The sequence below is a fragment of the Gossypium hirsutum genome, chromosome A13 (assembly GCF_007990345.1).
Source record: "Gossypium hirsutum isolate 1008001.06 chromosome A13, Gossypium_hirsutum_v2.1, whole genome shotgun sequence".
NCBI classification, from domain to species: Eukaryota; Viridiplantae; Streptophyta; class Magnoliopsida; order Malvales; family Malvaceae; genus Gossypium; species Gossypium hirsutum.
Window position 1 is genome coordinate 8189734 of NC_053436.1, and position 27769 is coordinate 8217502.

Consider the following 27769-nt stretch of genomic DNA (forward strand, 5'->3'; position numbering starts at 1 on the left):
CTTGTAGCCCTAAGGGGTTGTGATAATAGTATTATTTTGGTAATAGTGTGGTTAAGAGGCTGTTGATCAAGGGCTTGGACAAGTGGAACGAACGGATCTGGATCGAGACACTATTTTCGGCAAAGGTAGGAACGCTAAGGCCTAAGGTGTTGTTGGCCGAATATGATAAGAAGTTAATATGTAGTTCGATTCGGTAGTAAGATTAACGTGGTAGTATTATAATTATAGGCAGTTCATGCGTGGATCTCGTTAGTGAATCGTCATAAGATAGGTGTGTAACTGAGACCCTCTCATAAACTCAATCGGCAAAAGTCGAAAAGCCGAAATACCGAAAAGTTGGTAATTTGGGTATTTGCGAGTGTGCGAATGCTCGTAAGATAGTTGGGTTTGTATGTTTGGTATTCTGAAGGTAATAAACTGCTGTATGTGCGATTTCATGCATTTTGATAACTTGGGCTTAATGGGCCAAAAATCAGGTTCATGGGCCAATGGGCTCAATTTGGTAAGTATGCGCGGTAAGTATTCTGATAGTATGTAAATGGATAGGATATGCATGAAAACCCTAGAAGTAGCTAAATCACTACAATACCCTTATGTATGGAAAATTACCAAGATACCTCTAGGAGTAAATGACCAATATGCCCCTAGGGTTAATTTTGTTTGAAAAACATGTTAATTTAAATCTGTATGATATATGCCATGAATGAATATTTGTTGCATGTGGACATGGTTATATTTTGGAGGAAGCGTCCTGGTGGCTATGCCACAATTATCTGATCTGGTGGCTCTGCCACATATTTCTGTTCTGGTGGCTCTGCCACGATTATCTGTATCTGGTGACTCTGTCACATATTTCTGTTCCGGTTTCCTACCTGGTGCACAGCTTCCATTCACTTTAACCGTCAATGAATTAATCCTTTGAACATCAAGTACGATTTCCTAGACTTAGAATGAAAAAATGTTTTATCATTTTGATGTGGCACGTCGAATCCAGTCATAACGTCTAGGCCGGGTTTGGGGTGTTACATTTAGTGGTATCAGAGCCAAGTTGCAACAACTAGGCTGTGGAATGGGTTTACAAAAAAATTCTATTTTTAAAATCTAGACTTCTGAAGGTGGCATTTCAAATCTCCGGCCCAAGCCTGTAAGTATTCTGAATTTTTCTGAATATATTCTGAATTATCTGCCTGTACTGAAACTTTACTAGAATACTCTAGATAGGATGCAACTAAAATCCTAGAAAAGCTTGCTAAAAGACTGAAACTGTAGCTAGACATCGATTCTGCGAAAACCAACTCTGAATTACTGTCTGAATCATAAAACATCTGTAATAAACATTGGAATGATATTAATGCATAAAATTCATAATCAGATAATACAATATGAGTACAAGAGCCACTCGTGGAAGAGGCCGTGGACGTGGCCGAGGAAGGGCTCGAGCGGTATCTTCATCTTCGGGACATATGCCGGCGGCAGATGCACTGGTACCATCGGCAACAGAAGTGGAGTCTCATGATCATTGTGCCGGGGATGATGCCCTGTCGCAGGCTATGCTTCGAGTTCTGGAAAGGGTTGCCGGGGCAAGTACGGGCAACGGAGTTCGGGGGTCCATTTCAGAACGACTTCGGGCCAACGGAGCGGAGATTTTTAGGGGTGTGTCTGGTATCGCTCCGAATATGGCAGAATATTGGTTGGAGGCCACAGAATGAATTATGGATGACTTGGACTACTCAGTGGAGCAGAAGCTGAAGGGGGCCGTATCGTTGTTACAAGATGAGGCTTATCAATGGTGGCTCACCGTGAGGGATGGAATCCCAGCTGATAGGGTTACTTGGGAGCTGTTTAAGACAGCCTTTAAAGGAAAGTACGTCGGGGCAAGTTATGTGGATGCCCGCAGGAAGGAATTCCTGAATCTGGTCCAAGGATGTAAAACTGTCGCTGAGTATGAGGCTGAGTTTCTAAGGCTGGGCTGGTATGCTGTGGGGATAGTCACTACGGAGTATAAGCGTAGCGTTTGCTTTGAGGATGGACTCAGAGATGACCTTAAGGTGCTGATTGCTCCGCAGAGGGAGCGGGATTTCGCGGTTCTGGTGGAAAAAGCTAAGATAGCTGAGGAGGTAAAGCGTACTGAGAGGCAGAACCGTGAGAAAGATCGAAACTGTTTCCAGAGGGATTCAGGACCCTCGGGTGGTGCCAATAAGAATATTAAGAGAGCAAGAGTAGAGGAACTAGTGCGAGCAGTGCTGATGAATGTGGTTAGACCACCAATTTGTGGAGACTGTGGTAAGGTACATTTGGGCGAGTGTAGGAATTTCGGTGCTTGTTTTCGATGCAGATTTATGGAGCATAGAGTTAAGGACTGCCCACATGGAGCTGATCAGGCTCAGGTTGCTGTACAGAGGGTTGTTCAACCCGCGAGAGGTGGACCACAACCACTGAGAGGACGTGGACAAGGAAGGGCTAGAAATGGAAATGGAAATAGTCGAGGTCGAGGGGCGCCTGGCAGGGGTGCCGAAAATGCTGAGGCTCGATAGCCAGCGTTGGTGTATGCGGCTCATCGTCGAGAGGAGGGTGATGCACCTGACGTCATAACTGGTACGTTTTTGGTTTTTAACATGCCGGATACTGCTTTGGTGGATATTGGATCTACTCATTCCTATGTTGCATGTGCCATATCTGGGTCATTGGGAGTGCATTCTGAAAAGATAGTGAGTAGAGTCTCTGTGTTAAGTCCTTTGGGCCACTCGGTTAGGGTAGACAAATTGTATAGGGATGTACCCCTAGAAACTCAAGGTAGGATCTTTCCTGGAGATCTAATGGAGTTTCCGTTCAGAGAGTTTGACCTCATTCTAGGAATGGACTAGCTTGTTAAGCATAGGGCGACTTTGGATTGTGCTGCAAAATGAATGGTGTTAAGGACCACGGAGGGTGAGGAGGTTATGATGATAGGTGAGCGAAGGGACTATTTTCTAATGTGGTGTCGGCATTGAGGGCCAAAAAGTGGATTCGAAAAGGTTGTGAGGCCTATTTGGCATTTGTAAGCCAGTCGGAAGAGAAGGGATTGACAGTGGATAAGGTAAGGACCATAAAGGAGTTTCAGGATGTTTTTCCAGAGGAGCTTCCGGGATTACCTCCAAACCGAGAAGTGGAGTTTGGAGTCGACTTGTTGCCTGGAACGGCGCCAGTTTCTATCACATCGTATAGGATGGCACCGAAGGAGTTGGTAGAGCTAAAGGCACAAATTCAAGAGTTGTTTGATAGGGGCTTTATTAGGCCAAGCGTGTCTCCATGGAGAGCACCGGTGTTATTCGTGAAGAAGAAGGATGGTACAATGTGGATGTGCATTGACTATCGCCAGTTGAACAAGCTAACCATTAAGAATAAGTATCCACTTCCAAGGATTGACGATCTGTTTGACCAGCTTAAGGGGGCTTCTGTATTTTCTAAGATCGACCTTAGATCTGGACATCATCAGTTAAGGGTCAAGGAGACGGATATCCATAAGACGGCATTCAGGACTCGGTATGGTCATTACGAATTTCTGGTTATGCCATTTGGGCTGACGAACGCTCCTGCGGCATTTATGGATCTGATGAATCGGGTGTTTCAACCATTTCTGGATCAATTTGTAGTCTTTTTTATTGACGATATTCTGGTATATTCTGAAACAGAAGCAAAGCATGATGAGCATCTCTGTATAGTGCTACAAGTGTTAAGGAAGAAGGAACATTATGCAAAGTTCAGCAAGTGTGAATTCTGGTTGAGGGAGGTAACTTTCTTAGGACATGTGGTCTCTGCTGAGGGGATTAAGGTGGATCCTCGAAAAATTGAAGCAGTTTTGGAGTGGAAGCCGCCTAGGTCAGTATCGGAGATACGGAGTTTCCTAGGATTGGCAGGATAATACAGAAGGTTTGTGGAAGGTTTTTCAGTGTTGGCTGCACCTCTGACTAAACTCATAAGGAAAGGGGTACCATTTGTATGGACTGAGACCCAGCAGGAAGCTTTTGAAAACTTGAAGAAAGTTTTGACTGAAGCACCTGTGTTAATTCAGCCGGAGTCTGGGAAGGATTTTACTGTGTACAGCGACGCATCACATGTAGGTTTGGGCTGCGTGTTAATGCAGGAGGGTAAGGTGGTTGCATATGCATCACGGCAGCTTAAGCCTCACGAGGGGAACTATCCTATTCATGATTTGGAATTAGCAGCAGTGGTTTTTGCACTTAAGATTTGGAGACATTACTTGTACGGAGAAAGGTGTATTATATACACAGACCATAAGAGTCTTAAGTATTTGTTGACTCAGAAGGAGCTGAACCTTAGGCAAAGGAGATGGATTGAGTTGCTTAAGGATTATGACTGTTCAATCAAGTATCACCCAGGAAAGGCTAATGTGGTAGCCGATGCTTTGAGTTGTAGAACCGTATTTGATCTGAGAGCAATGTTTACTCGTTTGAGTTTGTATGATAATGGTAGTTTGTTGGCTGAATTGTAAGTAAGGCCAACCTGGGTGGACCAGATTAAGGAAAAGCAGTTGGAAGATGAGTCTTTGGTCGCTCGTTTTCAACAAGTTAAGGAAGGGAAAACTTCTGAGTTTGGTTTAAATAGTGATGGAGTTTTGTGTTTCCGAGGAAGAATTTGTGTTCCGAAGGACTCTGACTTGAGGCAGACAATATTGAAGGAAGCTCATGGGGGACTATATGCCATGCATCCTGGAGGGAATAAGTTGTATCACGACTTGCGGGAATTGTACTGGTGGCCTGGACTTAAGCGAGAAGTGATGGAGTTTATAGGAAAATGTTTGACGTGCCAACAAGTGAAAGCTGAGCATCAATTACCTTCTGGACTGTTGCAGCAGGTAAAGATACCACTTTAGAAGTGGGAGAGGGTAACCATGGACTTTGTGAGTGGGTTGTCGTTGACACCATCGAAGAAAGACTCGGTATGGGTGATTGTTGATAGGTTGACCAAATCGGCCCATTTCATACCAGTACGTACCAACTTTTCGCTTCAAAAGTTAGCCAAACTGTATGTGGCGGAGATTGTGCGACTTCATGGAGTCCCAGTTTCGATTATCTCTGACCGGGATCTTAGATTCACATCTCGATTTTGGGAAAAGTTGCATGAGGCATTGGGGACGCGGTTAAACTTCAGTACGGCTTTCCATCCCCAAACTGATAGTCAGTCAGAAAGGGTTATTCAGATTCTGGAGGACATAAGGGGATGCGTGAGTGACTTTCGAGGTAGTTGGGAGGACTACTTACCGTTGGCATAATTTGCGTGCAATAACAGTTATCAGGCGAGTATTCAAATGGCACCGTATGAAGCACTGTATGGTCGAAGGTGTCGTACACCTAGTTGTTGGACGGAGCTAGGGGAGCGACAAGTTCTTGGACCGGAATTCGTGGCTGATACTGAGGCTAAGGTCAGAATAATTAAGGACCATTTGAAAGAAGCATCTGATAGGCAAAAATCGTATGCAGATTTGAAGCGTAAGGAGATTGAGTACTCAGTAGGGGATATGGTATTTTTAAAGGTTTCTCCTTGGAAGAAGATATTGAGGTTTGGTAAGAAAGGCAAGTTGAGTTCGCAGATCATTGGGCCTTATCGGGTTTTGAAGCGAGTAGGCCCAGTAGCTTATCAGTTGGAATTACCTCCAGAGTTGGACAGGATTCACGATGTTTTCCACGTCTCCATGTTAAGGCGTTATCGTTCTGACCCTACTCATGTCGTGCCGGTTGCAGAAATTGAGGTGCAAACTGATTTGACTTTTAAGGAAGAGCCTGTGCAAATTTTGGATCGAGATGTTAAGATTTGGAGAAGGAAATCTGTCCCATTAGTAAAGGTGCTTTGGCGTAATCATGGCAGAGAGAAAGCTACTCGGGAGCCAGAGGAGGCGATGTAGCAACAATACCCTCATCTGTTCGAACCAAGTAAATTTCGAGGGCGAAATTTCTTTAAAGAGGGTAGAGTTGTAACGCCCCAATTTTTGGGAATTTTAAAAATGTTGGAAAATTTTAAAAATTCTGTGTCATGTTTGTTTGTCGTAGCATTAAGTACGGTAGTGGGCCTCTAGAAGGCCCAAGCTTAAGGTAAAACCCGGTAGTTTTAATTAATTTTAATTCCATAAGAAAAAGGGGTTCTGGTTAATTGGGCTTTTAGGTATTAATTGTGTAAAATAAATCACAAGGAAGCATGTGGTAAAGTGGCTAAGTGACGCCACTGGGAATGCTATAAGTGGCGTGTGGATGATTGGGAGGACCCAGGTTCAAGTCACAATGATAGCAAATCAGGGATTAATTTTTATGAATGGAAAAGGTAAGTAGTGGAACTGAAGTGAAAGTCTGTCAGGAGAGGATTTAGGAGTTGATAAGGGATAGGATTTAGGAGCAGATAATGGAGGAAATCTAGGAGCTGATCAAGGAACAAGAGGTGGCCGGCCAAGAGACTTTAGCATGAGAATTTCGGCTAGGGTTAGTGCTAGTATAAATTCGGCATTAGTGGTAAGTGGTGCTGTTTCCTGACCATTCTCTTCTTCTTTTCTTTTTCTCTTCTCTCCATCCACTTATTCTTTTCTTCTTCTTTTCCCCAGAGTCGAATCCTTTAGCCACCCTACTCTATACCACCTTGCTTCTATTATTTTTAAGACTATAGCCGATTGCCTCAAATCCCTAAATCCTGAAAACTTGACTCCTTTTGTACAAAATTTTCCCTAGCCAAATCTCTTATTTTTCTCATCATCTTTGGTCAATTCTCTCAACCTCTAAACCCCAGGTTTCTGTCGACAATACTACAAGTAAAAACCCTCATATTTTATCTTTCTCTACACTTTTGCAAAAAGCTGAAACTCCCACACTATCCTAGGGACATAGCCGAATACTGAGATCACTGAGGGCTCGAATTTTGTTATCGTTTGAGGGCTTAGAACTGCATCAGAATCAAGTAGGAACTAAGGGGGAATACTAACTGGAAGAATCGGTGGTAAGTCTTTCCAACTTAGTCTATCTTGCATATTTTAAAAAAAGTCAGAATCCCTAAAAGGTTTGGGAGGTTGTCGTTTTTTGGACTTGTAGCCCTAAGGGGCTATGATAATAGTATTATTTTGGTAATAGTGTGATTAAGAGGCTATTGATCAAGGGCTTAGACAAGTGGAACGAATGGATCTGGATCGAGACACTATTTTCGGCAAAGGTAGGAACGCTAAGGCCTAAGGTGTTGTTGGCCGAATATGGTAAGAAGTTAATATGTAGTTCGATTCGGTAGTAAGATTAACGTGGTAGTATTATAATTGTAGGCAGTTCGTACGTGGATCTCGTCAGTGAATCGTCATAAAACAGGTGTGTAACTAAGACCCTCTCATAGACTCGATCGGCAAAAGCCGAAAAGTTGAAATGCTGAAAAGTTGGTATTTTGGGAATTTGCGAGTGTGCGAATGCTCGTAAGATAGTTGGATTTGTATGTTTGGTATTCTGAAGGTAATAAACTGTAGTACGTGCGATTTCGTGCATTTTGATAACTTGGGCCTAATGGGCTAAAAATCGTGTTCATGGGCCAACGGGCTCAATTTGGTAAGTATGCGCGGTAAGTATTCTGATAGTACGTAAATGGATAGGATATGCATGAAAACCCTAGAAGTAGCTAGTCACTACAGTACCCTTATGTATGGAAAATTACCATGATAATTTAAATCTGTATGATGTATGCCATGAATGAATATTTGTTGCATGTGGACATGGGTTATATTTTGGAGGAAGCGTCCTGGTGGCTATGCCACAATTATCTGATCTGGTGGCTCTGCCACGATTATCTGTATGTGGTGACTCTGTCACATTATCTATTCTGGCAGCCATGCTGCATAATTCTGTGGCGTGTATCAGTTGGGTGGGTCGAGTAGTCTCCCCACATGGTGAAAGGATGGTATGGGGGTGTACATGGTTGGATATGGGTTGGGTTTTGCATATACATGAAATATCTGATCTGATCTATTATTGGCCTATGGGCTTAATTCTGTATACTGTTCTGGGCTAAGGCCAATTTATTCTATTTCTGTGGTTTGAGCTAATATGGGCTATCGTTGGGTAAATTTTACACACTGAGTTTCCCCAAACTCATCCCCTATTTTCATCCATGCAGGTAATCCCCAGCCATAGTGGGCTTGGAGCTGCGAGGGATTCGGAGTGGCCACTCGTTCTGCAATATGGATTTCTTCTGGTGATTTGGACTTCAATTTTCTTTACTTTGATGATTTGGGTTTTGTTATGTAATAAGACCGCTTATGATTATTTTTAATTGGGTTTCGATTTATAACTTATCATGATGACCTTAAATTATATTAACTATCAAAATGGGCTAGATCTAGGGTTCGTTTTCCAAAAACATAAACTGATTTCGAAGTAACACGATTACAAATAAGGCTTCTGCTATGATAACATTTTACAAACTTAAATACGTTTTATTCTAAAATAGACATAATTTCAATGGTAACCTAAAAATTTACGCAATGTTAGAGTGTGGCAATGACGGTGTGCATGTCTAGGATTGGATCCGAAAGAGCTTGGTACTTAAGCAGTCCGATGGACTCACCTCCTTTTTCCGGTTTCCTACCTGGTGCGCAGCTTCCATTCACTTTAACCCTCAATGAATTAATCCTTTGAACATCAAGTACGATTTCCTAGACTTAGAATGAAAAAATGTTTTAACGTTTTGATGTGGCATGTCGGATACGGTCATAACATCTAGGCCGAGTTTGGGGTGTTACATTAATATTATGATAATTATTGTAATTGTAAGTTTTTGGTCAAACATTATTAGAAATATGGTAATTGTAATTATTATATTCAATTAATTATTATAATGAATTTTGATTCATATTAAGATATCAACTATTCTTGAAATAGGAAATATAAGGTTTTTATATACTCGAAATATAGTGTATGAGGTCTAGCACCCGTCAGTGAGTTTTTCTCTCTAAAAAAGTTTAAGGGAGTTCTTGTCAATCATTGTCACACTATAACAACCCATTTTTAGTCAAATCGGAACAATGGTTTCGGGACCACAAATCCAAGGTCGAAATAATTATTTTATTATTATTATTATTATGTATACATCATGTTAGTATGATTGTGTGAAAATTTCGTTCAAAAATTTTATCGTTTGAATGCTCAAATCAATAAACAAGACTTAATTGAGTAAAGTGTAAAAGTAATGTTCTAATAGCTAAAGATGTCTAATACCTATGGAATCTTAAAGAGGATACCCATAAGTGGTAATTAACCCATTAATGAGTTAATGGATGATAATGGCTTGACATTTAGAGAAATAATTAATGTTTATTAAGGTTAATTAAGTAATTTAGAAATTAATGTTAAAATAAATGAAAGAAAACAAGGTATCATCTTTTTCCTCTCCATCTACAATTGAAATTAAGGCAAAGAGAACTCATTCTCATCCTTTACATTCATCCAAGCTTGTGTATGCAATTGGTGAGTATTTTTGTCCCGTTTTTAATGATTTCTATGTTTTTGAGATTATTGCAGCTTAATCTAGCTAGCTAAGGGACTAATTTGAAAAAATATTACAGGTTTAGGGTTTTACCATTGATGAATGTACATGTATTTTGATGTTTGATGATAGAAAATGCATGCTTGTTGGATAAACAATTTTTTTTGTAACACCCCAAACCCGGCCTAGAAGTTAGGCCCGAATCTGGCGTGTCACATTGAAGTGTTTTTTGAAAACCATTTTCTCATTGAAAACCCTTCTTACTACTGAAAAATCGTAATTTAAACATATTTCTATCTCATGATTAGCACATTTTATGGATGATTTTTCCTTAGATTTGGTGAATTCGATGCTCCTAATACCTTAATTTCATGTTTTATACTTAGGTGAGCATAGGAGAGTGAAAGGAATGAGAAACGGGCCAAAAATGGAGAAAATGGTCCAACGTATGAAATCAACACGGCCTGGACTTCCTCACACGGGCAGACCACACGGCCATTTCAATTTGGTAGAATCGAAGCACGACTCACACAGGTAGACCACACGACCGTGCCTATTTAACAGGCTTAACCACGACCTGAAGTAATTGCACACGGGCATGTCCCTATCGAGCCCAAGCAGAGTCCTATTCGGAAAAGGCCAATTTTGAGGGCTCTTAGGCATTCCAAAGCCTATAAATACACCCTAGAAGAGGAGAAAAGTGGGACGCACAGGAGGAAGCAAGAAATTGCTCAAGGAAAGCTGATCGATATATCTCAAAATCTGGATTCGCCATCAAGACTGAAGATCTCCCTTCAAATTCTGTCAGTAGTTTTGGGTTTTCTTATGTTTTGTCATTTTTATTCTTTTGAGATGTTTTCTTTCATTAGTATGGACTAAAACCCTTAAATACCTAAGGTGAATGAAACCTAAGACGGATCTTTTTATTATTATCTGAATTGTATGATAAATATTTGACTTGTTCTTAATTATGTGTTCTTAATTCTTGTTTTGATATTCCAGGATATTGATTCAAGTTATGCTCTTATTCAGAGGAGAAATAGACCTTGTCTAAGAGTAAATTTTTCATAATTAAGCGGAGTTGATTGCGCGCCTAGAGATAGGGTGACAAGATTTTGAGAGATTAGGGTGAAACCTAATAAGGGGATCCAGAGATTGAGTTAATGCAACCCTAAGGCGTTAATTAGAAATAGATTTTAATTATTCAATCTAGGGTTAGACGTTCTTAGTCTCGAGAGAGATAATAATATAACTTAGGGATCTCTACGGAACAAGTTGAATGAATAAATCGTCCAATTCAGAGTCAAATAACAAGTGAAGTCTAGGTGGATTTTTCCTTAGGTATTGTCTTAATCAATCGAGTTTTCCAAAAAGTATTTTCCCCAAATTTCTTTTCTGTGATTCCTTAGTTTAATTAATTAGTTAGATAAACAAAACCTGTTTATTTTTTAGGCTAGATAATAAAAAGAAAGTTGATACTAGTACTTTTAGTTCCTTTGGGTTTGATAATCAGGTCTTGCTAAAGCTATACTACTGTTCGATAGGTACACTTGCCTTCATCGTGATAATAGTTAGTTTCAAGAACGATTCATTATAAATATTTAAAACCTGTCACGAATATCACGTATCAAGTTTTTGGCACCGTTGCTGGGGAAATAAGATATTAGGAACGATCAATTTTTATTACTTTAGCCATTTTACTTTTATTGCAATTTAAATATTTATTTTATTTGCTAATTCTTCATTTATTTTCTTCTGATAGGTTTTTCTAGTTTCTGACCAGAAGAAACCCGTCAGGACCATTACCTTTTAATAGTGAGATCGATCGCACAGTTTGCTGAAACCAAAGAGAAATAAGGCGAAGCTTAAGATACACAGAGAACGAGCAAGAGGACGATATTCAAACCACAACCAAGGAGATGGCTGAAAATCAGGAAAACCTGATACCTCCTGCGATTGTAGTTAATCTAGTAAATCAGAATCCTGCTCCGCGCACTATGTATGAGTATGCTAAACCTTCTTTAACAGGAACTGAATCGAGCATAGTTAGATCTGCTGTAGCTGCAAATACTTTTGAACTAAGACCTAACACAATTCAAATGATACAACAATTTGTTCAGTTTGATGGTTTGAAGGATGAAGATCCAACACTCACTTGGAAAACTTTTTGGAACTATGTGATACATTTAAAATTAATGGTGTTTCTGATGACGCCATTCGCCTTTGGTTATTCCCTTTTTCTTTGAGAAACAAAACTAAACAGTGGTTGAATTTGTTACCACGGGGGTCAATCACTACTTGGGAACAAATGAAAGAAAAGTTTCTACTAAAATATTTTCCGCCGGCCAAAAAGGCTAAATTACATAATGATATCTCTTCTTTTGTACAGATGGATTTAGAGACACTCTACAATGCATGGGAGAGATATAAGGACCTTTTGCGAAGATGCCCTCACCATGGGTTACCACTCTGGCTATAGGATCAAACTTTTCATAATGGTCTGAATCCTTCGACTCGACAAATGGTTGACGCAGCTGGTGGCAGAACCATCAATAATAAAACACCTGAAGATGCTTATGAATTTATAGAGGAGATGTTACTAAATAACTATCAGTGGCAAGTCATGAGGAAAAAGCCAATGAAAATAGCCAGTGTTTATAAAGTCGATTTGGTCACCATGCTCTCAAATCAGGTAGAACTCTTGAATAATAAAATTGATGGTTTTCTTAGTTCTTCACAGGTTCACCGAGTAATGCAGTGCAAAGCAAATAGAGGTGGATCGAGCAATTCAGAATACCCACCTTATGGCTACAACATGAAGAATGAGCAGTTAAATTACGTGGGTAATAATCCTCGATCTCAAAACAATCCTTATAGCAATACTTACAATGCAGGTTGGAGGAATCACCCAAAATTTTCATGGGGGGCCAAAGAAATCAGAAACCACCACCCCCTCCAGGCTTTCAGCCACCACCGTACCAGCTGGAGAAAAAGCCAAACCCTGAGGAGATGCTAACCAAATTCATCTCGGTGTCAGAGACTCATTTTCAAAATACTGAGATGGCACGCAAAAATCAACAAGCATCAATCCAGGAGCTCGAAACTCAAATTGGACAGCTCGCCAAGTTGATTTCCGAATGACCACAAGGTAGTCTACCAAGCAACACTGAATCTAACCCAATGGAGCAACTCAATACAAGTCCCATTCAATATGAGGAAGGGTTAGTGGCAAAACCAAGGCTAGAACCGGTGGTAACTGAAGGTAAGAATGAGGTAGGCCAAAACGAACAAAAATCGATAAGTACAGAATATAAACCTCGTCTGCCATGCCCCAATACGAGAAGGAAAGACAACTCAGACGAACAATTTGGTAAATTCCTTAAACTCTTAAAGAAACTACATATTAACCTACAGTTTATTGAAGCACTTTCGCAGATGCCGAACGCAGTCAAATTTTTAAAGGAGCTTCTAGCAAATAAACGAAAGTTAGATGACAGGTCATATGTGGAGCTGAAAGTGGTTTGCTCAGCCATTCTTCAGAATAAGCTACCCAACAAACTAAAAGATCCAGGGAGTTTTACGATTCCTTGTTTAATTGGTAGTTTAGATGTTAATAATGCGCTGGCTGATCTAGGGGCTAGTATCAATGTTATGCCTTACAAATTGTTTAAGCAACTAGGTCTAGGGAAACCCCAAAAAAAATAGGATGAGCATTCAACTGTAGATAAACCTGTCAGATTTCCTAGGGGTACCATTGAAGACGTACTCGTTAAAATTGACAAATTTATATTCCAAGTTGATTTTGTTGTTTTAGACATAGAAGAGGTCAGTAATGTTCCTTTAATTTTGGGAAGGCCCTTTTTAGCAACAACTAGAACAATTATTGACATTGGAACAGGTGAACTCACACTTCGTGTAGGAGATGAAACAAACAACCTTTAAGCTCGCAACCCGAACAACACGTCAAAAATTAAAGGTGATTGTACAAATTATTCTACTAAGACTGATCATACAGTGCAACCTATTTTGTAGGAAATAAGTTCAAAGAACATACATGAGCCATGTTCAATCCACAACAAAGAATCTACCCATGAAGAACGAAGGTTATGAATCGAGGACTTAGATGAATGGCTGACATTTAAACCGAGAAAACAAGATAAACCAAAACTATGCCAGAACGAGCTCAATGCCTCACCAAATCAACTTAAGTTTGGAGATAAAGTTTCACTAGATGTCGTAAATCCTCACATTGACACTGCCAAACCGAATGAAGAAATTCCTTTTACGATACTTAGCATTTTCCTATTTGGTATAGTCGAGGTAAGTCATCCCAAATTCGGCACCTTTAAGGTAAACAATACCCGCGTAAAACCTTATTTTGATGGGATTCATAACAAGAATGAGGAGTATAAACTCCTCGAACCACCATAACCATTCACCAAAGAGGTAAGTCGAGCTTAGACTATATATAAGGCTTCCCGGGAGGCAACCCGAGCACTAACAATATTACTTTCTTAAAATTTTAGTTTTTAAAATCAAACATACTAGCCAAATCATTGAACACAAGCTTTCCAAAACCACACGGCCAGGCACACGGGAGTGCCCTATGCCATGCCTACACCACGGGTAATGACACAGCTGTGCGATACGATCGTGTGCAAACAGAGCAAAAGTTTTTTTTCCTAATATAGGGCTGCAATAAGCTGCCACGACCGTGTGACATAACTGTAGGTGAAACTGTCAAAACAACATGGGTGTGCGACACACACGTGCCCCACACCCGTGGTCGACACTGTCAAAATAACACGGGCGTGCGGATGGGTACACGAGTGTGTGAGAAGCAAACCACGTCATACACGGTCGTGCAACACAATCAGGCATCCACACGGCCTAGACATACGACCGTGTCCTCAGTCCGTATGACGATCTCTCAATTCTCGACAAACACGGGCTAGACATACCACACGAGAGTGGGACACGGCCGTGCCACTTTTAAAATTATATTATCTCTTTTATTTTATTTTCTTTTACCTTTTTTTTTACTTTAATTTATTTGAAGTCTCATTTGTTTTTAAACACAGCTTATCTTTATGATTACTATCAGATTATTTCCTCAGTTCTCCTTTTTATCCTTCAGAATCATGCTTGCCCTCCAACTATATTTCCAATACTCGCACTCGTTAATCCAGGAATTTCATCCATTTTTAACTCAGGAAGTTTCAATTGTCCCCCTATCTTATGAACTTATATTTATATTGGTCAATATATCTATCTTTGTACATTGAGGACAATGTACATCTTAAGTGTGGGGGGTTACTTACATCTATATCAGAAAAATCCCTGAATTTTGTCTTATTCTCATGCGATCTTCTCATATCATTATTAGAATAAATCACGATTAGTTTATAATGTTTATTGATATGTCCTGAATTAAAACATAGGCATTTATACATTGATTGTTTAAACTTTAAGACATTAGAGAATCAAGCATGATAAATTGATTTTTGAAGAATTAAAAACTTTTAGGTTGTTTCCCTCAAGTTTAGGTATTACCTTGAGTTGGATTTCACAAGTCTAAACATCAAAAAGCCATAATTTTTGTGAGATCTTGAGCCTTTAGAGCATCTACTATTTCTTTCATGCTCACTTTCATTATGAGTGCCTCAGTATTGAATTGTTATTCTAGAACTTGCTTGATTATGCATGTCAAAACCATACCATTTGATTTAATATGTCAAAATGATAAAGGCACTTAGGTTTAACCCACTCACTCCATAAAAGCCTACCTTCACAATTAACCCTTAGTGAACACCCTTGAGCCTAACAACTCATTCATTAATTTACCCTCAATATTAACCCATAACTTATTATTGTTGAAATCCCCTAAATTAATTTGATCCCTATTTTTTGACATTTGAGTTGGAATAGTTGCTTAGCGATGTTTTATTCTATTTTGTAATTTGACTTGTTCTTAAAAAAATAATAGTAATAATAATAAAATATGCATGTATACATATTAGTAGTAGTGATCTTCTGAGCTACAGAATTTAAATTCTATCTTCAGAGAAAAAGCTCTGTTATACGGAATTGATGACTAGTCATTTTTCTAGTTAGGCAATTTTTCAATTCAATCTCAATTCTAACCTTTTCTTTCAGTTTGTGACCAAACCCTCTAACCAAAGCCACGTTACAACCCTCTAAAGACCTTTTGATTGATGTGTCGTCTCAATTTATAGTGGTGGAGATTTGATTTTCATACAAGCCTATGGTAATGAATTTTCATTATTGACTATTGAGTGCTTCATTTATTGCCCTTAAACACCTCGAGTGATTTGAGTGAATCTTTAGTGAGGATGTGAAACTCTGTGATATTTTGAATCAAAGGTAATTACTTAGGTTAGGGGAGACACCTATGTTTTCATGATAAAATGCTCAACTTGGAATGTTTGAAACTTTGATTTTCTTTCAGTTGAATTTCCAATGTATGATTACCTATGGATTATTTTGAGATATTATCAATAGAAATTATAAGTTGAGAAGAATTTATTTTGTTTATGAGTTGAGGATTTTGCTTAAGGACAAGAAAATACTTAAGTGTGGGGGTATTTGATAAACCATAATTTATACATATTTCTATCCCATGCTTAGCACATTTCATGGATGATTTTTCCTTAGATTTGGTGAATTCGATGCTCCTAATGCCTTAATTTCATGTTTTATACTTAGGTGAGCATAGGAGAGTGAAAGGAACGAAAACGGGCCAAAAAAAGAGAAAATGGGCCAACGTATGAAATCAACACGGCCTGGACTTCCTCACACGGGCAGACCACACGGCCGTGTCAATTTGGCATAATCGAAGCACGACTCACACGGGTAGACCACATGCCCATGCCTATTTAACAAGCATAACCACGGCTTGAAGTAATCGCACACGGGCATGTCCCTGTCGAGCCCAAGCAGAGTCCTATTTGAAAAAGGCCACTTTTGAGGGCCCTTAGGCATTCCAAAGCCTATAAATACACCCTAGAAGAGGAGAAGACGGGGACACACAAGAAGAAGCAAGGAATTTCTCAAGGAAAGTCGATCGATCCATCGCAAAAGCTGGATTCACCATCAAGACTGAAGATCTCCCTTCAAATTCCCTCAGGAGTTTTGGGCTTTCTTATGTTTTGTTATTTTTCTTCTTTTGAGATGTTTTCTTTCATTAGTATGAACTAAAACCCTAAACACCTAAGGGGAATGAAACCTAAGACGGATCTTGTTATTATTATCTGAATTGTATGATAAATATTTGACTTGTTCTTAATTATATGTTCTTAATTCTTGTTTTGATATTCCAGGATATTGATTCAAGTTAAGCTTTTATTCAGAGAAGGAATAAACCCTGTCTAAGAGTAAATTTATCATAATTAAGTGGAGTTGATTGTGCGCCTAAGGATAGGGTGACAAGATTTTACCAGATTAGGGTGAAACCTAATAAGGGGATTCATAGATCGAGTTAATACAACCCTAGGGCGTTAATTAGAAAGAGATTTCAATTATTCAATCTAGCGTTAGACGTTGTTAGTCTCAAGAGAGATAATAATATAACTTAGGGATCTCTACAGAACAAGTTGAATGAATAAATCGTCTGATTCAGAGTCAAATAACAAGTGAAGTCTAGTTGGATTTTTCCTTAGGTATTGTCTTAATCAATCGAGTTTTCCAAAAAGTATTTTCCCCAAATTTCTTTTCTATGATTCCTTAGTTTAATTAATTAGTTAGATAAACGAAACCTTTTATTTTTTAGGCTAGATAATAAAAAGAAAGTTGATACTAGTACTTTTAGTTCCTTTGGGTTCGATAATCCGGTCTTAATAAAGCTATACTATTGTTCCATAGGTACACTTGCCTTCATCGTGATAATAGTTAGTTTCAAGAACGATTCATTATAAATATTTAAAACCTATCACGAATATCACGTATCAACTACTCAAAACCTCTGGCCATTTTAAAATTTGTGAAACGTTAATTCCCTTAAAACCTTACTTGCTGTGGAAGCTTACTTTTAAACAGTTACGGAAACGAGATATTTTGAAAACCAGTTATTGTTTTGGAAAACTCTGCCCTACTTCTAACAAATATTAAGCATACTAAATATATTTCCCAAATAAAAGGTTAAGAAAATAAAGATGCCTTAATACAACCCAAATCAAAAACCAAAGTGCTTAACTAAATAACGACACAGAAAAACATGTGCAGTTGTGTAGTCATCTCCGAGTCCCTCTGCGACATCAATCCACCTAACGCTGGGGATTACCTGCACAGTTAATAAACAGAGTGAGTTTACAAAAACTCAGTGTGTAATCCCCTTACTAGAGTAACAGTCAGTAAACAGACAAAATTCATAATCAGTCTGGGCCGGAGCCCATTAGAGTAACAGTACAGTCCACTTCAGAGCATACGTGGGCCAAAGCCCGTTACAATATCCTTTGGGTCACAGGCCATAACAGAATCAATTGGGCCTAGCCCATCTTAGCCTTAGTTGGGCCGAAGCCCACATCACAATAATATCACAATAATATCATACATGCAATGCTGTGCAACCCACCCCAATAATCCAACTACTACACACCAACTCTGTCCCCCGGTACACATCATGTGGGGATATAAATATCGACTCACCCATCTAATACACATCAATGGTAGCCCGGTTGCGATACTACCTTCATTGCAGGAAGCTGCTAATCAAATATTAGGCTTAATAGCCATCGGTGGAGCCATGATCGTCAAGCAACCATGCGATCCTCATATACTTCCTCTATTCTATAATTCTCAACCCATGCAATATGTCATGTATGTCATGCTCAATCATCACACGTGTATGCAGAATGGCCATACTCAGTAACAGTCTTTTAAACATATATTAAGAGCATATCAGTCATACAACCACAGTCAAGTCAATTAAAATGCAGTCATACATTCATAATCAAATCAGTCAAATTCGAAGTCTAAGTCGGTCATTTACCCTCAAGGGCAAAACAGTCATTTTACCCTACAAGGGTATGTTGGTCATTTTACACTACAAGGGTATTTTGATAATTTTACAAATTAAGGATATTTCGATAATTTTAAAATTGAGGGTATTTCGATAATTTTATAAATCGAGGGTGTTTCGGTAATTTTACAAATTAAGGGTGTTTCGATAATTTCACAAATCATGGGTATTTTGGTAATTTTACCAATCGAGGGTATTTCGATAATTCTACAAATTAGAGGTATTTCGATAATTTTACAAATCGAGAGTATTTCGTCAATTTTACAAATCGAGGGTGTTTTGGTAATTTTACAAATTAAGGGTGTTTTGGTAATTTTACAAATCAGGGGTATTTAGGTAATTTTACAAATCAAGGATATTTTAGTAATTTCACAATCGAGGGTATTTCGATAATTTTACAAATCGGGGGTATTTCGGTAATTTTACAAATTGAGGGTGTTTTAGTAATTTCTCTTTATCATGGGTTTATTACTTACCTTGGCCCGTTTAGAAGTCCTCGTTGGCTAAAGTGAACAGATACTATGCAACAGGTAAGATTCCAGACAAGAGGAGGTGAGTCATTAAGACCACTTAAGTACCAAGCTCTCCCTAGATCCAATCCTAGACATGCATACACCCATTGCCACACCTTAACTTTATGACTTGTCCACAGTCGTGATTAATTAATTAAGTTTTATGTTCGTTTAAGCAGTTTCAAATACTAAGACCAAAACCCCCTTTCAAGGCCCAAACAAGTCTACATACATGCATATAGCCCACTAGGCCCACTATTCATATAGCCCATTAGGCCTAGATCAAGTTCGTATGGCCCATCAGGCCCAACTACTTCCCACGTAACAGTTAGATTTACACAAGCGGGCCTATGGGCCCATCGAGGCCCAGCACACGAGAATGCTCATGGCGACTTTCAGCTTTTGCTGATTTCTAACAAAGAAGGGCGTGAATATACACCTGTTTATGAGAACGCGCCGAAGTCCACGATCACCAACCTTGGCACATCCTACATTGGGTCTTAATCACCTTTTTCTTTTTCACCAACTCATCTGGTTCACTCTATTTAAAGTCAGCTTCTCACTAGTTCCCATGTTAGCTTCCCAATGTGGGCTTACGTTCAACCATTAGGAAAATTCCTTATTTTCTTATGACCACCTCAACCACAGAGTTCTAGTCCAACTCCACCTCCTACACAGCTCAAACAGCAAAATAAATACTCCATTGCACATCATAAGACTTGAACCTTACACCTCACATTACACAACACGCCACCTTGCCAGTCCACCGCAGGCTCTTTTTGTGTTATATTTTATCCTCAATTAAATATAAGGTCTATAGTCCAAAGTCTAGGTTCCTTTAAAAGAAAAACCAAAATAAATTGCAAGAGCCAAGACTTGAACCCAGGCTCCCTTGCAACCTTAATGACGCCACAACCACTAGACCACAAGCTTCCTTGTGTCATTTATTTACCATAATAATTTAAAAGGCCTTCATCCAAGCACGCAAGGTTTTATTCACTTATTACCAAAATTTTTGCTAAAGCCCAGGTTTGAACCCAAGATTTCTCCAACACTTCCCAGGGCCATTAACCACTAAAACAGACATTTAATTGTGTCATTTCCTTGTACAATTAAATGATTATATACAACCTCCTTACGGACCCATACTAAAGGCCCAATACATCTAGGCCCAAATTCGAGGCGTTACATTTGTAAAATAATTTTTGGTAAAATTTCCAATTTGGGATTAAATTGGGAAATCTGTAAATTTTGTGGTGGAATTGAGAAATAAATGAAAATTTTGGGCTGCTATGGACTTTATTGATATTCGACTATAATGGGCTGAAATTGAATTGCATGAATTTGTATTTTTATGAGATAAGGACTAAATTGTAAAAATGTTGAAATATTAGGGGCAAAAGTGTAAAGTTACCATAATGTGATTGTTGGGCTAAATTGAATAGAATGATAATTAAATAAGCTAATTTTGATTACATATAGATCAAGAAAAGCGAATTTTGAATCTAGATCAGGGGAAAAAAAGTTTTGGACTAATCGATCTATTTCATCATTTTTGCAATAGAGGTAAGTTCGTATGTTAATAAACATTATTGCAATTGTGTTTTAAATGCTTTATATTTTAATTATTGATGAATATGATTGTATGAAAATGTTCGACGAAGATTCGGTAATGAGAAATCCTGATTGAACCTTAGGAATAGATTAGGATACAAATAACATGTCATTAGGGCTTATATGATTTAGGTACTGGTCCCTATGTCCTACCGATGGCTGAGTTAACCGGTGGGTGTCGTTAACTTGTATGAGCAACACCGTGTAGCTACATTATTACCGTCAGCTTGTGTGAGCAGACCCGTTGATAGCTCGAGAGTGAGCATTGTATGAGATATGAGATCGAGATAGCTTGGCTATGTATTTGGCACTTAGGGTGTGAGATTCTCGGATATCCGATATTATTCTGAATGGTTCAACTAGTATATCAAAGATATCAAATGGTGAGAAATAGATACGTATCAGTACATGTATGTACGAAAACTATATTAGCATTGAACTTATGAAAGTTTTGAGTTCATGATTATTTCTTGATTGAATATATGTTAACTTTATGATTTAATGATTTGTTGTATATTATGATCATACTACTTGATTGGTAAATGAATGGTAAGCTTTACTTATTAAATATACGAGCTTACTAAGTTTTATAGCTTACTCTATTTACTTTTCCATGTTTTATAGTGAATATCAAAGCTAGCTCGGATTGGGAGTCGTCGGAGATCTCATCACACTATCAAGCTATCACTTTGGTACTTTTGAACTTATGTATTTTGTTATATGGCATGTATAGGAGTTATGGTCATTTTGGTATATAGTTTGTTAATGGATTTATCTAATTGAGTTGGCTTGTAAATGATGAATGGTTTGTTATGTGTATAGCCTTATGATTTGGCTTATTTTGGTTGATTTGGTTGTGTATATATATGTGGAAATGGCCTTTGTTTTGCATTTGGTAATTGTTATGTAAATGTTTATGGTGTAAGGTTCTTTATGAATTGGTAATTTGAGTATCAAATAGTTGATAATTGAGAATTGGTACGCTTGTGATTTTAGGCAAAGTGATGTACAAATGAAAGTGACCATTTAGGTGATTTGAGAATGTGAATTTGGTATGAAATTTAATGACTATTTATGATACTTGTATGTCATATGGTTGATGGTATGGATTTAGCATGAAGTAGGCCTGGTTGAGATTGGTTGGAATGCCTATTTATGCCATATTATACGCCTTTTGATTTGGTGTAAGTGATTGCAATTTGGGTGAGAAAGATGGATTGGTAAATAGCCTATTTTTGTCTACGCGGGCAAAGACACGGGCGTGTGTCTCAGTCATGTGTGACACACGGTCAAGTGACACGGCTGTGTGCCCCCTAGTGTTTAATTAGAGACCAAGTCAGTATGCTCCACATGGCCTAGCACACGGGCGTGTGACTTGGCTGTGTGGCATAAGTGAGTATACCCTATAGGTTTGACAAGGCCTAGCACATGGCCTAACAAACGGGCATATGAGGCCATTTCGAAGGGCACACGGGTTGGTCACAAGGGCGTATGGTTGGCTAGGTGGCCCAAGTTAGAGAGTTATACGGGGTCAGATATGGGCTGGGACACGGCCATGTGATCCCATTTCAAATGCCCACACGGTCGGTGACACGGGCGTGTCTTTGGCCGTGTGAGACACACGGCCTAGCCATACTAGCGTGTGTCCCCTGTATTTTGTAAAATTTTATAAGTATTCCTAGAATTTCTTGAAATATTGGTTTAGTCTCAAACCGCTTCTAAAGCATGTTTTGGGTCTCTAGGCTCGTATTAGGGACGTTATGAATGATTGTGAATGTTTTATATGTGAAATGGAAAACTGTATGAGAAATGTATGTTTATTTGTAAAATAAGCCTGATAATGCTCTGTAACCCTATTCTGGAATGAATACGGGTGATGGGTGTTACATTTATTGGTATTAGAGCTACAGTTTAGTCGAATCTAGGACTAACGTAGCATATGTGAGAGTATAACTATACATGCCATATATGGCCTATGATAGTGTGATATCTCCTGACAATTTAAATTGTGTTTTCTTATAGTAATGGATCCCAATTGAGTAAAGGCTGATGATATTGAGAGTAATGCGCTACCCACCGTTCACAGAGTAGTGCAATCTAAGTTGAGACCTGTATCGGGTAGTCAGGGAGGAGAGGTCAAAGAAGCCTTCTTCCAAATGATGAACTAATTGTTTACTGAGTTTTTTCGAACTAATCCGACTGCTCAGCAACCTCCACCCCAACTTATTCCCTAATCGGTCCCCATAGTTTCTCAAGGTTTGGAACCTTTACGATTGAGTAAGCCGCCTATGGATAAAATTCGAAAATATGGGGCTGAAGAGTTTAGAGCTACCGCTGATGACGATCCTAAGTGACCTGAGTTTTGGCTTGAGAATACAAGTCGAGTATTTGATGAACTATCTTGCACGCTACCTGAATGTGTAAAATGCACCGCATCACTTCTGATAGACACTGCATATCAGTGGTGAAATACTTTGATATTTGCGGTGCCGAGAGAACGGGTCACATGGGAATTCTTTCAACTGAGTTTAAAAAAACATATAAGCCAGCCGTTTATCGACCAGAAGTGCAAGGAATTTTTGGAACTGAAACAAGGTCGAATGTCTATGACTGAGTACAAGAGAGAGTTTGTGAGACTCAGTAAATATGCTCGAGAATGTGTTTCCACAAAGGCAATTATGTGTAAAATATCCTAAGACAGGTTGAACGAAGACATTAGACTTCTAGTCGGGATTCTGGAGTTGAAAGAATTTATTGTGTCAGTCGGCAGAGAATGTAAACCGATGAACTAAGCAAAGAAAAGAGAAAAGTCGATTCTGAGGCTAGAGATTCGAGAAAAAGGCCAATGAGTAAACCCTATCACTCCTTGTAAAAGAAATCATGAAATTTGTATAATCATTCTAATGCTACAGTGGGGTTTTCTAATAGAGATCGTGGGAAACAATACACGAGTCCTAAAACCCAAGTCACTTCAATATCGAGCATTAATAGTGTTAGAATCAACAAATCCTAGTGTCAACAGTGTGGTAGACGGCATTTTGGACACTACTAGATGAATAATAAAGGTTGTTTCAAATGTGGTTTGCTAGATCACTTTATTCAGGATTGTCTTGAGTTAACCGAGAAAGACAAATTTAAGAATGCAAGACTGAGTATCACAACTGCCAAAAGGAGACCACCTAGAAATACAGGAAATGTTACTAGTAGCAAAGGAGTGACAAAGGAATCTACTGTGAGATTTGACGCTAGAGCACTAGCTAGAGCTTATGCTATTCGCGCTCGCGAAGATGCGTCGTCACCAGATGTTATCACCAATACATTTTCTCTCTATGACACTGATGTAATTACTTTGATTGATCCTGGATCGACTCATTCATATGTCTGTTTGAATTTAGTGTTTAGTAAGAGTTTGCCTGTTGAGTCTACTGAATTTGTGATTTAAGTATCAAACCCCTTAGGCAAGTATGTTCTAATTGATAAAGTTTGCAAGAATTGTCATTTGATGATTCGGGGTTACTGTTTTCTAGAAAATTTGATGCTTTAACCATTTAATGAATTCGATGTGCTTTTGAGTACGGATTGGTTGACTCTGCATGATACTGTTGTGAATTTTAGACAAAAGACTATTGAGTTAAAATGTTAGAATAGTGAAATTCTTTGTATTGAATCTGATGATTGGAGTGGGTTTCCTGTTGTGATATCGGTGATGCTAGCAAATAAATATGTTAGGAAAGGCTTCAATGCTTATCTTGCTTATGTACTTGCTACAAAAGTGCCTGAATCGAAGATTGAATCAGTGCCAGTAGTTTGTGAATATCCAGATGTGTTTCCAAAAGAGTTGTCTGGGTTGCCAACTATCAGATAAGTTGATTTTGCTATTGAATTAGTACCGGGAACATCACCGATATCGATAGATCCATACAGAATGGCTCCAACAGAATTGAAAGAGTTGAAATCTCAGTTGCAAGAGTTAACAGATAGAGGTTTTATTCGACCTAGTTTTTCACCCTGGGGTGCACTAGTTCTGTTCATAAAAAAGAAAGATGGATCGATGAGATTGTGTATCCACTATCATCAGCTCAACAGGGTTACAATTAAGAATAACTATCCTTTGTCAAGAATTGATGATTTGTTCGATCAGTTGAAATGAGCAATAGTATTTTCGAAGATTGATCTGAGATCTGGCTATTATCAGTTATGAGTTAAAGATTCAGATATGCCAAAAACTGCGTTCAGAACAAGGTACGAGCATTATGAATTCCTTGGTATGCCATTCGGATTAACTAATGCTCCTGTAGTTTTTATGGATTTGATGAATAGAATTTTCAGGCCATATTTGGACAGATTCGTAGTTGTATTCATAGATGACATTCTAATCTATTCTCGAGAGGAATCTGAGCATACCGAGCATTTGAGAATTTTATTACAAACTTTAAGAGATAAGCAATTGTTTGCTAAATTCAGTGAATGTAAGTTTTTGCTCTAAGAGGTTGTATTTTTAGGGCATATTGTTTCAGTGAAAGGTATACGAGTTGATCCGAGTAAGATTTCAGCAGTTGTGGACTGGAAACCACCAAGAAATGTGTCTGAAGTCAGAAGCTTTCTGGGATTACCTGGCTACTATTGACATTTTGTGAAAGGATTCTCGATGATAGCTACACTGGTGACTCGATTACTATAGAGAGATGTAAAGTTTGAATGGTCTGAGAAATGCCAATAGAGTTTTGATATGTTGAAAGCATTGTTAACTGAAGCACCAATTTTAGTTCAGCCTGAGTTGGGTAAAGAGTTTGTAATTTTTAGCGACGCATCATTAAATGGTTTGGGATGTGTTTTGATACAAGAGGGCAAAGTGATAGCTTATGCTTCAAGACAATTGAAACCGCATGAAAAGTATTATCCGACATACGACTTAGAGTTGGTTGCTATTGTATTTGCATTGAAAATTTGGTGACATCATTTAATCAGTGAGAAGTGCCATATCTCTACCAACCACAAGAGTTTGAAGTATATAATGACTCAGAAATATTTGAATTTACGATAACGAAGATGGCTTAAATTGTTGAAAGATTCTGAATTAGTAATTGATTATCATCCGGGGAAAGTGAATGTAGCTATAAATGCTTTAAGTAGAAAATCTTTATTTGCTTTGTGAGCGATGAATACACAGTTAACCTTATTTGATGATGGTTCAATTTTAGTTGAGTTAAAAGTTAAACCGGTATTTCTTCAGCAAATTTGTAAATATTAGGAGTACAATAATGAATTGCAAGCTAAAAGAGTGCAATGCGAGTCAATTATTGATTCAGAGTTCTAGATTGGATCCAATGATTGTTTAATGTTCCGAGGTAGAATTTGTGTATCAAAGAATCCTAAGCTTATTCAGAAAATTCTACATGAAGCACACAGTGGTTGTTTATCTGTTCATTTGGGGAGTGTTAAAATGTATAATGATTTGAAACGGTTGTACTGATGGTTGGGCATGAAGCAAGACATTTCAGAGTTTGTATTGAGATGCTTAGTTTTTCAACAAGTTAAAGCCAAACATCAAGTGCCTTCAAGATTACTACAGTCAGTGATGATACCAGAGTGGAAATGGGAAAGAGTTACGATGGATTTCGTATCGGGATTATCCCTATCTTCGAAAAAGAAAGATACTATCTGGGTTGTTCTTGATCATTTGATGAAATTAGCACATTTCATTTCGGTATATATAGGCTTTTCACTTGATAGATTAGCCGAATTGTACATCTTTGAAGTTGTCAGATTACACAAGGTGCCAGTTTCAATTATTTCAGATAGAGATCCGAGGTTTACGTTACGATTTTGGAAGAAATTGCAAGAAGTTTTGGGTATGCAATTGCATTTTAGTACTGTATTTCATCCACAAACTGACGATCAGGCTAGAAGAGTAATTCATATTCTTGAAGATATGCTTCATTTGTGTTTTAGAGTTTGAAGGTAACTAAGAAAAATATTTACCGTTAGTTGAATTCCCATATAACAACAGTTTTCAATCGAGCATAAAGATGGCATCGTATGAAGCATTGCATGGTTGCAAATGTCAAACTCCATTGTATTGGACCGAGCTTAGTGAGAAAAAGATTCACGGGTTTGATTCGGTTAGAGAAACCAAAGAGAAAGTGAAAGTAATTTGTGATAGTTTGAAAGCAGCTTCAGATCGATAGAAATTGTCAAAGGATTTGAAACGTAAATACATTGAATTTCAAATCGGCAACAGAGTATTTTGAAAGTATCTCCGTGGAAGAAGATTCTTCGTTTTGGTCGCAAAAGAAAATTAAGTCTGCGATTTATCGGGTCGTATCAGATTATCGAAAGAATAAGACCAGTGGCATATTGACTAGCTTTACTGTAAGAGTTAGAAAAGATTCACAATGTATTTCATGTTTCGATGTTACGTCGATATAGATCAGATCTATCACATCTAAATTCTCCGACTAAGATTGAAATTCAGCCTGATATGACGTATAGCGAAGAACCGATTAGAATTTTAGCTCGAGAGGTTAAAGAGTTGAGGAATAAGAGCATAGCTTTATTGAAGGTTCTATGGCAACATCATGATATTGAAGAAGCTATGTGGGAACAAGCTATGATAAAACAGTACCCTAACCTCTTTTCTGGTAAGATTTTCGGGGACGAAAATTCCTAAAAGGGGAGAGTTGTAACAACCTATTTGTAGTCAAATTAGAACAGTGGTTTCGGGACCAAAAATCCAAGGTTCAAATAATTATTTTATTATTATTTTAATTTCTACAACATGTTATTATGATTGTGTGAAAATTTTGTTCAGAAATTTTATCATTTGAATGCTTAATTCGATAAAAAGGACTAAATTGCGTAAAGTGTAAAAGTAGTGTTCTAATAGCTAATGGTGTCTAATAGCTACGGAATCTTAAAGTGGAGGTGCTTAAGTGGTAATTAACACATTAATGAGTTAATGGATTATAATGGCTTGGTATTTAGTGAAATAATAATGTTCATTAAGGTTAATTAAGTAATTTAGAAAATAATGTTAAAATAAATGAAATCAAAGAAGGTATCATCTTTTCTTCTCCATCTTTAACTGAAACTAAAGCAAAGAGAAGCC

At 38.2% G+C, this 27769-nt stretch overlaps 1 non-coding gene across 1 annotated transcript; it reads right to left on the reverse strand.

Annotated features, from left to right (window-relative positions):
- Positions 1-11855: 11855 nt before the first annotated feature.
- LOC121213375 (small nucleolar RNA R71) lies at positions 11856-11961 on the reverse strand. The gene has a single exon (XR_005908757.1). It is a non-coding gene; the product is annotated as a small nucleolar RNA R71 (small nucleolar RNA).
- Positions 11962-27769: the final 15808 nt, after the last annotated feature.